This window comes from Phoenix dactylifera, chromosome 16 (genome assembly GCF_051530095.1).
Source record: "Phoenix dactylifera cultivar Ajwa chromosome 16, Ajwa_hap1_PhDact_Kaust_v1.1, whole genome shotgun sequence".
Classification (NCBI taxonomy): domain Eukaryota; kingdom Viridiplantae; phylum Streptophyta; class Magnoliopsida; order Arecales; family Arecaceae; genus Phoenix; species Phoenix dactylifera.
The window spans coordinates 7,358,326-7,370,379 of NC_143205.1; positions in this window are offsets into that span (position 1 = coordinate 7,358,326).

Consider the following 12,054-nt stretch of genomic DNA (forward strand, 5'->3'; position numbering starts at 1 on the left):
AAACCATCCGAACCGAGAGCCTTGTTGTCCTTCAAAGAGAACATCACCATCTTTATTTCGTCATCTGAAACAGATCGATCTAAATCCTCCCTCTGAATCTCAATGAGCCGCTTTGGAAGGACTCGCTGAACAATGTCCTCATCAACACCGCAACCTCATGAGAACCTAAAAGATTCTGAAAGAACTGCACAATGGTGTCACTGACCTCACCCGGAGTCTCCACCCGAGCCCCATCATCAGTAGAAATAGATGTGATCTTGCTACGACTCTGAAAAAGCTTCATAGATTGGAAGAAGAACCTCGAATTCTTGTCTCCCAAATTCAGCCACTGAACCCGAGTCTTTTGCTTCAAAAAACTTTGTTCCGCTCTGCTCAACTCCAAATAATCCTTAATGAGCCTTGACTCCTCGGTGTGAAAAGTTGAGTCAAGGGGATGACGCTGAATCATACGTTGTACCTCCTCCAAAGCCTCTTTAGCTCGCACCACTCACCGAGGCAAATTTGCAAAGAACTCCTTATTGAATTTTTTCAACTCCCCTTTCAAATGCTTCAACTTATGGCATAGTTGATACATCGGACTTTCTTTTACATCTATAGCCCATGCCTTAGCTACCATGGATAGAAATTGCAGATGCTCAGCCCAAAGATCAAAGAATTTAAATGGTGTTTTTCGTGAAGGTAAGGCAGCAAGTGTTACCACCATTGGAGAATGATCCGAAACATCGGAGGGAGGAAAGTAAGCTTCAGAGCCTAAAAAGTCACACTCCCATGTCATATTGGCAAGGATCCGGTCTAGCTTCTTCATAATAGGAGCCTTCTCCTGCCGATTAGACCACGTGAAGAGATAGCCATTCTATCGTAAATTACTTAGGCCAGATTGAAATAAACAAGTAGCAAGGTCATTCTGCCAAGAAGGCCAACTATGAGAGCCCCCAACCATCTCCTCTTGTGACTTTATAGCATTGAAGTCCCCCATGAGCACCCATGGAGAAGATTCCCATCCCACACTGCGAGAAACTAAATCAGCCCACAATTCACTCCGCTTAATAGGGCAATTATCACCATACACAATCGAGACAATGAAAGAGGAATCCTTAGCAAGATCCCTAACATGCACATGCATCACTTGGTTGGATGAATTTATAAGAACCACATCCACCTCCCGAGGATTCCAAACAATCCAAATCCGTCCATGAGAAGAAGCATTATAGTTGCACAGTAAACCCCAATTTCGAAATATGTTCGCCACCTTTTCTTTATTTCTCTTTTTAACTTTACTTTCCACCAAACCACAAAGTGACAATCTTTCCTTTCGAATAAGTTGTTGCACTTCTTAATGCTTGAAAGGGTCATTCAAACCCCTAACATTCCAACAACCAATAATCATTAAAACTAAGAAAAGAGAGAGAAATCAAGCTCCATAAAGGATTACCTCCATTTACCCCCCCTCAGGAAGTAGTATTTTTGCCCTTTCTTGCCCTTGCCACCTGACCCTTTCATCTTCTTTTTTTCAAGCGAGTCCTTTGGCATTAATGAGTCAAAGATCTTGGCAGCCCCTATTGGCATGTCTCTCCTCGAGAGTCAATCCATAAACAGACCTCCTCTATTTAATGGCACCAACTACACTTATTGGAAGCTCGAATGCACATCTTTATTCAACCACTAGACTATGATATGTAGAGTGTCATAGTTAATAAACCTTATACACCCACAAAGATAATTGATGGTGTGTCTCTTCCCAAACTCTAAGGAAAATGTGATGAGTTTGATAAGAAAATAGCACAGCTAAATGCTAAGGCTATAAATATTTTATATTGTTCATTAGATTCTAATAAATTTAATTGCACATCTACTTGCTCTTCTGCTAAAGAAATCTGGAATAGGCTGGAAGTAAATTATGAAGGTATTAACTAGGATTTGGTTGATTTTCTAAAAAAAATCAACTAGGTTGTTTGTGAACCTGAAAAATAATCATTTGTAGGTTTTGGTTGATTGACCTAGAAAAATCAATTGAGTTTGGTTGTGAATCCAAAAATAATTGGGCTGTAATTTGGGTAATAGATTATAGTACAATTTCGAAAAAAAATTCTTGAAAAGTGGAGATAGATGCAGGGTTGGCACCAAACCACTATAGATCTCTTGTGTTTACATTGCTTGATATGTCTGTATTTATTTTTAACTTATTTACTTATCCGCTTACTACTAAAGTTTATATTCTTCTATTAAATTTTATTCTGCTACATGGTTAGTTAAAGTTTTCAAAAAATCTATTCACCCTCCCTCTTGGGCTGTATAGCTGGGCAATAAGTGGTATCAAAGCCTAGTGTTCAAGCCGTTTATTGACCTAACCATCAATGAGTTGAAGATCTTAGTAGCCCCTATTGGTATCTCTCTCCTCGAGGGTCAGTCCATAAATAGACCTCCTTTGTTTAATGGCAATTACACTTATTTTGGAAAGCTCGAATGTGCATCTTTATTCAAGCACTAGACTATGATATGTAGAGTGTCATAGTTAATGGACCTCACACACCCACAAAGATAATTGATGGTGTGTCTTTTTCCAAACCCAAAGGAGAATGAGATGAGTTTGATAAGAAAATAGCATATCTAAATGCTAAGACTATGAATATTTGTATGGTTCATTAGATTCTAATAAATTTAATCACATATCTACTTGCTCTTCTGCTAAAAAAATCTGGAATAGGCTGCAAGTAACTCATGAAGGTACTAACTAGGTTAAAGAATCTAAAACTAATATGCTTGTACATAACTATAAGTTATTTAAAATGGAAACCAATGAGACTATTTAGTTAATTTCTAAATATCATAAATGGTCTTAAAAGTTTTGGTAAATCATACTCTAACAGTGATTTGGTGAGAAAGATTCTCAAGTCATTACGAAGAACGGGGGAGGCCAAAGTCACAACCATCTAAGAAGTAAAGAACCTCAACGCCCTTTTTCTAGAAGAACTGTTAGGTTCGTTGATGACTCACGAGCTATTTATAAAGCAAAACATTGAAGAAGAGGAATTAAAGAAAAGAAGGACCATCATTCTCAAATCAACTGCTCAACAAGAAGAAGAGAGTGAAGAGTCTAACAATATAGAGGGTGATGAAGAAATGACCCTCATCACAAGAAGATTCAGAAGGTTTATGAGAAGAAGGTAAGTAATTAGGAGAAGGCCTTTGTCTAAGGGTGGCAGAGCAAAAAAAAAAAGGGAGCAATACTAATATGCTATGAATGCAAAAAACCATGTCGCTATAGAATGGACTGGCCACTATTGTGGAAGCTCAGAAAAAACCAAAGAAGTAAGCAATGGTCGCTAGTAGGAGTGATAGTGACGAATCAAGTTCAGAAGAAGAAACCCAAGAAACAACAAACTTATGCCTCATGGTTCACGAGGATGAGGTAAATTTTGAATTCTTAAATGACATTACTTTTGATGAACTTTATGAAGCTTTTTATGAATTATAAGATGAATTTAAAAAGCTTAGTCATAGAAGTAGAGAACTCTTGGGTCGAACTGCAAAGCTTATGGTGGCAGCTGTGGTCTACTATATTTGGAGGGACGTAATGCTCGTTTTCATGGCGATGGCCCTACATATGAGTGTGTTCTTCTGAGAGAGATTACTTTTTGTATTGTGACTCGGATTAATCTCACACGGGGTGTGATTCCATCTCCTGCTAATAGATGACTTCACAGTTCGTGGGGATTCTCTGATGATATCTTTTGACATTCTCGTCATTTTGTTCTTACAAGCTTTGTAGTTAGTTGTTGTGGCTAGAGGGGTATGCCCTCCTAGCCTTTGATTTTTGTGGTATGCCCCTGTGCATTTGTACGTCATTTCTTCAATTTGGATATATACACACTTATCTTTATCCAAAAAAAAGAGTAGAGAACTCAAATTAAAAAAATCAAACTTTGATAAATAAAAATAAAAATATTTTAAAAGTAAAACAAACATTACTGCAAAAAATCAAAACTTAAGTAAAGAAGTAAACAAGCTAAAACCTTTTGTTGATAAATTTACTTTAAGCTTTGAAAAATTAAACATAATTTTAGACAACCAACAAGCTGCCTTCGATAAAGCAGGACTTGGCAACAACCCACTGCTAAACTAGAAAATTTTAAAAAAAAACTTTATCAAATCATCTAACAATCAATCAAGAAAATAACTTATTATAAATATGATAAAACTGGCCACAATTTCTTTACCTATAATTACAAAGTAAATAGCTTATATGGTAAAGTTGCTATTAAAAAAAAAAGGTTTCAAAAGAAACCATAATTGCTAATTTGCAAGGACCCAAGAGACTTTGGGTACCAAAAATAAAAACTTAAAATTTAGGATGCATGCCAACTAGAAAAACTAGACTAGAATTTCATTTAAATAAAAAAAAAATATGGTTTTAACTTCTAGGCCATTAGAACTGTTGCATATGAATTTATTTGGGCCAACAAGTACTTCGAGTCTTGGTGGCAAATATTTTGGATTTGTTATTATTGATAATTTTTTTAGATTTATTTGGGTGTTATTTCTTGCACATAAAAATGAAACATTTCTTGCATTTACAAAATTGCAAATTAAGATTTCAACTGAAAAAGATATGAAAGTTCTTAAAATAAGAAGTGATCACGAAACTGAATTTGAAATTCATAATTTTGAAAGTTTTTTTAATGAAAATAGAATTGAACACAATTTTTTTGCACATAAAATACCTCAACAAAATAGGGTGGTTGAAAGAAAAAATAGAACTCTTGAAAAAATGGCTAGATCTATGCTTTGTGAAAGCCATCTACCAAAATATTGTTGGGCTGAGGCAATCGATATAGCTTATCACATTTTAAATAGAGTTTCTATCAGACCTTCATTGAAGAAAACATCTTATGAACTTTAGAAAAATAGAAACCTAAAATTGGATATTTTCATATTTTCGAGTGTAAATGTTTTGTGCTTAACAGTGGAAAAGATGATATAGAAAAATTTTATGCCAGATCAGATGAAGCAATCTTTCTCGGATACTATTCATCTAGCAAAGCATATAGAGTATTCAATAAAAGAACTTTAATGGTAGAAGAGTCCATCATGTTATTTTTGATAAAACTAATGACCTTCTTTCAAGAAAGAAAAAAGATCTTGATGATAAGGCAGATTCATTGAGCAAAGAAATAAAGGACCTCACTTTGAAGGACAGATCAACACAAAATGCAATGGATCAAGAACAAAAAAATGAAGGTGATGATCAAGAAGAAGATGATCAGCCATAATAGCAATCTCAAGATAGATATGACTTACCTAGAAAATGGAGGTACGTTTCATGGCCACCTTAAAGAATTAATTATTAGTGATCCTTCACATGGGGTAAGAACTAGATCATTTATGAAAGATATTTATAATTATTTAGCATTTGTTTCTCAAATTGGACCTAAAATAATAGAAGAAGCTGAACAAGATCATAATTGGTTAAATGCTATGCAAGAAGAACTTAATCAATTTAAAAGAAATAATGTATAAAAACTGGTAAGTAGACCTAAGGATTGTTCTATTATTGAAACTAAATGGGTTTACAGAAAGAAACTAAATGAAAATAGAATTATAATAAGAAACAAAGCCTAGCAATTTTAGATGATGAAGCTTCCTCTCAGTCATTTACACCCCCATCAAGTCCAAGCTCAAGCTCGAGATTGTCTTATTCCATCAACTCTTCACCTGAAAGTCCTCCAAGAAGGATGCAAAGTCTAAGTGAAGTGTATGAGGCATGCAATTTCTCTATCCTAGAACCTGAAAGCTTTGAAGAAGCAGAACAACAAGAAGTTGGGGTCAAGGCAATAGAAGAAGAAGTGGGTATATAGAAAAAAAACATACATGGGAGCTTGTTGATCGGCCTAAAGGAAGAGATGTAATTGAAGTGAAGTGGATATACAAGACTAAGTTTAATCAAGATGGCAGCATTCAAAAGCACAAAGCAAGGCTTGTCGCCAAAGGATTTGCGCAAAAACCAGGTATTGACTTCTATGAAACTTTTGCACCAGTTGCAAGACTTAAAACTATAAAAACTATCATTGCTCTTGCTGCTAAAAGAAGCTAGAAAATATACCAGCTCGATGTCAAATCTACTTTTCTAAATGGGACACTTGAAGAAGAGATATAGGTTGAGCAACTACCAGGATTCTTGGTGAAAGAGGGAGAACATAAAGTGTACAAACTTAAAAAGGCCCTTTATGGGCTGAAGCAAGCTCCACAAGCTTGGTATAGTGAGATTGACAAGTACTTCACCAAGAAGGGCTTTGAGAAAAGCCAAAGTGAACCCACTCTCTATGTCATGAAGAAAAAAGCTTCCATGTTGATAATCTCAATTTATGTTGATGACTCAATTTTTACTAGTGATGATGAAAGCTTGATTCAAGAGTTCAAAAGAGATATGATGCAGGCTTATGCAATGAGTGACTTGGGGCTAATGCATTATTTTTTAGGAATTGAAGTATCCCAAACACAAAATGGGATTTTCATTTCTCAAAAGAAGTATGCAGAAGGCATTATTAAAAAATTCAAGATGGACAGATGCAAGTCAGTTTCTACTCCCTTGGTTGCAAATGAAGAGTTAAAGAAAGATGATGGTGCTAAGAAGGCAGATGCTAAAATGTATAGAAGTTTAGTTGATAATTTCTTGTATCTTACAGTTACTAGACCAGACATAATGTTTGCTGCAAATTTACTTTCCCATTACATGCAAGAACCAAGTCATAACCATTATAGAGCTGGGAAAAGAGTTCTTAGATACTTGAGAGGCACTCTTGATTATGGGATTCTTTACAAGGCTGGAGAATGTTCGAATCTAATTAGTTACAGTGACAGTGATTGGGCCGGTTGTTTGGATGATATGAAGAGCACAAGTAGCTATGTTTTTTCTCTTGGTTCAGGCATATATTCATGGGCATCTAAGAAGCAGAACATTGTGGCATAATCTTCAGCAGAAGCAGAATATATAGCTGCAGCAAAAGCAACTTCACAAGCTGTGTGGCTGCGAAGAATTCTTGAAGACATTGGAGAAAGACAAGAAGAAAAAACCATATTGTTTTGTGACAACAAATCAGCCATTGCTATTGGTAAAAATCCAATCAATCATGATCGTACCAAGCATATTGCAATCAAATACCATTTCATAAGGGAAGCCATAGAGAATGGTGAAATTCAGCTCAGGTATTGCAAGAGTGAAGAGCAGCTAGCAGATATATTGACAAAGGCACTCCCAAAGCACAAGTTTTGTTATCTCAGAAATCTCAATGGAGTTGTGAAGAAAGTGCATTAAGGGGGAGTGTTGGAAGTTAATGCACTTAGAACTTGTTTTAATTACTATTGTCTTTCCTATGTAGTCCAAGTTGTATTGTCAATGTGTCTCTTCATTTCTCTATGATCATGTCTGCTCTCTTTAATGTTTTAGAACTGTGCAATGTGTTTTTAAAAATTTGTAAGCCCTGCTGTCTCAGAAGGAAGATTTCAAGACATAAGAAAAAGCCCTTTAGAATATTGCCTATGTTACTCTCTGCGCATCTGATTTATGAGCTCTGCTGTAGCAACTCAAGTTTGATTAAATCAGAAACTTTAATTCAGATTCTTTAGACAACCAACAAGATCTCCACCTCCACCAACCCCACCAAAACCGCATTCAACTTTCAGCTCCATCTCCCAGAGAAAATTACAAGCGTAACAACCAAAATTAGGTGCATTTATCACATAATAATTGTAAAAGAAATAGTTACAAATCATAAAGGACTGGAACGATCATTCTGACTGTTTCGTGGAACCAAATTAATATATCTGCTGATGGTCCTCTCTTTTACATTGGTCAGGTGCATCATGCCTGCTGCTTGCTATCAGATGGATATTGTATTTCTATGTTACCTTTAGTCTATCCTCCTGCCCATTCTTGTTTCTTAGTTTAGGTTACCAACCTCATACTAGGAATTTCATGGAGCAAAACATATACTATTAACGTATATTATTGGCGTACCAGAAAGTGATTGCTAGGCTTGACATCTGTCTATGTCAAGATCTAAATTCTGTAATTGCTGAGATAAAAAAAAAAGCCAGAGGAAACCATCTGGCGCAGACTATCTCAAGCTGAAACTTGAGAACGTATCTTTGACTTGTTTTTTCTTTGTCAATATGTTTTAAAGAAAAACAGTTCTAGACTAGTGCTAGTGGAGGTTGTTCCGAGTGCGCATGCCAAATTTCTTCTTTCATAAATTTTGGCTTGTCATTAAAATGGAGGTTATTCAATCTATTCAATTCTTCTATAGAGTTGCTAGAATGCCTAGGCCTAGAAAGGAACATACATCACTTTAATAACCAAAAAGAACAACCTTGAAGGAGTTGATGATTACAGATGTATAAGTCGCTATAATACTATATACAAAATTGTGGCCAAAATTCTAGTGAATAGGTTAAAGCCTATTCTATCCAATATCATCTTACCGGAGCAAGAGGCTTTCATTCAGGGTCGGAATACTATTGACCAGATTCTTCTTAATCAGGAGCTGATGCATTCCTTAATGCGGGCTTCTTCCTCTTAGCGTTTGATGATGGTAAAGCTGGATATGGAAAAAGCCTATAATCATGTTTATTGTCCATGTTTATTTAAGTCCTTGCTCAAGTTGATTTCATGCTAAGTTTATTCATTTGGGGCAGCCACGTATTCTAAACTCTCAGTTTGCCTTATTGATCAATGGCTTGCCTAATTCTTGGTCCTCTCCAGTTATGGGCCTCAAACAAGTCTGTCCCCTTTCACCATATTTATTTTTAATATGCTCTGTTTTCCAGGGTTTTATATTTTGCAGTCCAAAGTATATGCTCAAAGGCTTATCAACTGGCTCTGTGAGGACCTGCAATCTCATAGTCTTTTTTGCGGATGATTATTTGCTGGTCACAAGGGCAACCATAGAGGATAATATTGTTTACTCTCAATTATGGATTCCTGTTGTTCTCTCTCAGGAAAAGCAATTAATGCGGACAAATATATTACTTTCAGTCGTGCTACTCCATGTTCACTTAAACATTAAATCAGGATCCCCTTTCAAATGGCCAAAAGAGTGGTGTTTGGAAGTATTTGGAGGTCCCATATGCCACTGGTTCGTTCAGATTTCAATTTTATATTGGAAAAGGTGATGGCTATCACCAGTTCCGGTGCCTTTATCATTTCTTGCTAGTTTGGCCTTTCATGTGGGGGAAATTCCTGGGATCGACTGGCGCTCCATCTTAATTCGTATGCCAAAAGATCAAGTTGTGCTAGGCGAAAGGCCTTCCTATGTACGCTTGCGGCCCAAGTTGTGCTTCACCAACACTCACTGTGGGCCAAGCTTGTTTATGCTAATTATCATTTCATGTGCACATGGCAAAATTATCAAAAACCGCATTGATACTCCCCTATTTGGTGGAGAATTTGTGGGTGTGGCCCTCTGATTCAGCCCCATTTTATTTGGACACTTGGGACGGGTACAGTTATAAATATCCTTAAGGACCCTTTGCTCTCTACAACCCCTCTCATTATTCTTTGGCCTACTTACTTGAATGTGTAAGTTTGCAGTGCGGACGTTCAACTGCAAGATCTCGTTGGCCATGACCATTAATCGGATTGGAACTTGTTGGCTTCCCTGTTCTCCGCTGATATGATGAACCTTTTTAACATTTGCTGCATCCCTTTTGCATAAGGAGATTGGCCTGATCAGCTATGTTGGGGATCAAGTAGACTCAATCAAGTCTCTCCTAAAGACATGTATAGCTTGGTCAAACCACTAGTGTCAGCTGGAGCTCCATACAGTGGGTTTGGAAATTGAACGTACCAATGAGGGTTAAACCTTCTGGTGGAGGCTGCTATGGGACTGATTACCATGTAAACAGCTTCTATACAGGAGAGGCAATCATAGATGCTGAATACCAACCAATTTTGTGATCCTTGTAAATCATTGATGGAGGATAGTGATTATGTTATTATATCTTATTGTTTGCCGCGAGTTGCTGGGATCAGTTGCAATGCATGTGCAAGCAAGGTTTTCAACCAGTCTTTGCCGGCCTTAGGGCAGGATTTAGATCTTTGCTTGCTTGTGTTGCATGGTTGATTTGGCTGGCTCATAATGAAACAATCTTCCAATAGGCTCCTTCTCCCATCCAGCTGGTAAAGAAAGCTTATTGCTTTGTTATTCCCTCAGCAGCACCCTTTGCTACCTCTTCTTTTAAGGCACTAGGATGGTTTCCAACAATCATCTACGAACTCTAATAACCTTTTTGTATCTTGGATGCCCCCTCCCTTTGGAGTTCGTGAAATAAATATTGATGCTGCAGCAATGGAGACTAAATCAGCGGCTAGGTTTGTAATTAGAGATCATACAGACCTCTTAATTAGTGCTAGGGGCAAATTACTGCTCCCTTCGTCGGTTCCTTTATGCTGAGTTGGTCGCTGCTTGGCTAGGGCTTCATGTTGCTGTTGCTGAACCATAGGCACTGCATCTTCGGTTGGAGGAGGATTTTATAACTATGGTCAAATGGATAACTAACTCTTCCGTATGTAGATGTCATCATTTCCCTCTGTTAAGTGATATTCAAACCTGGAAATCAACCAGGAAGCGGATCATTGTATTCCAAACTAACCGTGAAGGCAATCAAGCAGCTTATTTTATGGCGAAACTTGCTCAAACGGGTGATATTGAATTGCCTACGGACTTGGCTGCTACTTTAAAGGCTGATTGCTGGAATGTGTGCTATGCTCGGAATAGACGATGGCAGCTGATATTAACATGTATGCATATGCTGCTGCCTATATATTCTATGTTTGTTATTTTTCTGTCTCTCTCATCCAGGTGTGCCATGAAAAGGATTTTCAGGAGATTGCAGGCTGGCTGGTGAAAGCATTGCGGATGCTTGCTGGGTTTTTCGCTATTGGTCTAATCATCCTTTATCTACTCGGTTTGGCTGCTTGCATCAGTTGACTGCGAAGCTGCACTTTCAATTTATCTCCTTTAGGTGTTCACTGCCTTTGGTTAAGGCCTAGGGGATGCGTTATAATTCTACTTAATCAGCCTAAGCTACTGGAAGATGGTGATTATACCATTGTAGCAGTGTTTAGTTTGAGTACATGTGCAAGCATCAATTTCTTGCAGTCCACTGGCACATCTCCTATGATAAGCTTTTCCATCACTATGATATGGTCATGATGCTCTTTAGGGTTCGATACTAATTCCAACTACTCATGGCCTGCTTTTATCATAGTTTTGGAAAGCCCTGTTTTAACTGTTGTAGCTGTTTTGAATCTATACATGCAGTCCAACCATGCTGTCTCTTGCAGGCCCTATTCCGATGTTATGGTGCTACACAGTATGACAACATGATTTCTATGTTGGACTAGATGCTCCGGTGAATTACTTGTGCTATTTTACATTATCCAGGCTGTGAACTTCCATGCAAGAGCGCAACCATTCTGGAACCATTCCAGAACTCCTTTCCTCAGGCATAGTAGTCACAAGTCTGAGAACAATTCAGCTAAATCAGAATTCGAGAAAAATCTGAAAATTCAGCAAAAATTAGGAAGAATTCATATAGCTAAAAATTAGAAAAATAGTAAAACTAAAAAGACTTACAAAAATATTTTAAAATTTATTAACTCAAAAAATAAGTTTAGGAAATGTAAAAATAAATATGATGGCAAAAAACATCCATGCAGCCAGTGATATATCATTAACTTATAACACAAAATTTCTTAAATTAGTCATAAAAAGTCTGTTGAATAAATCATAAAATTCATGTATAATCCAAGAATAATTGAATAGTTCTAGATTGATCCGTTTTGAGGAATAATTTGGAGAATCATAAAAATCATAAATAATAAAAAAGTTTAAATAACTCAGAGAATACAGTAACAATGGTTTTAAGGCATAATATTTTCCATAAGAGGTCCCAACTGAAGTTTGGACAAAAGTAAACTTAGAAATATTTGTTTTGCCATAACTGAGCTCCGATTACTGTCATGCTCCTAGTTAACCCCTGGGGAAAGCATTTCAT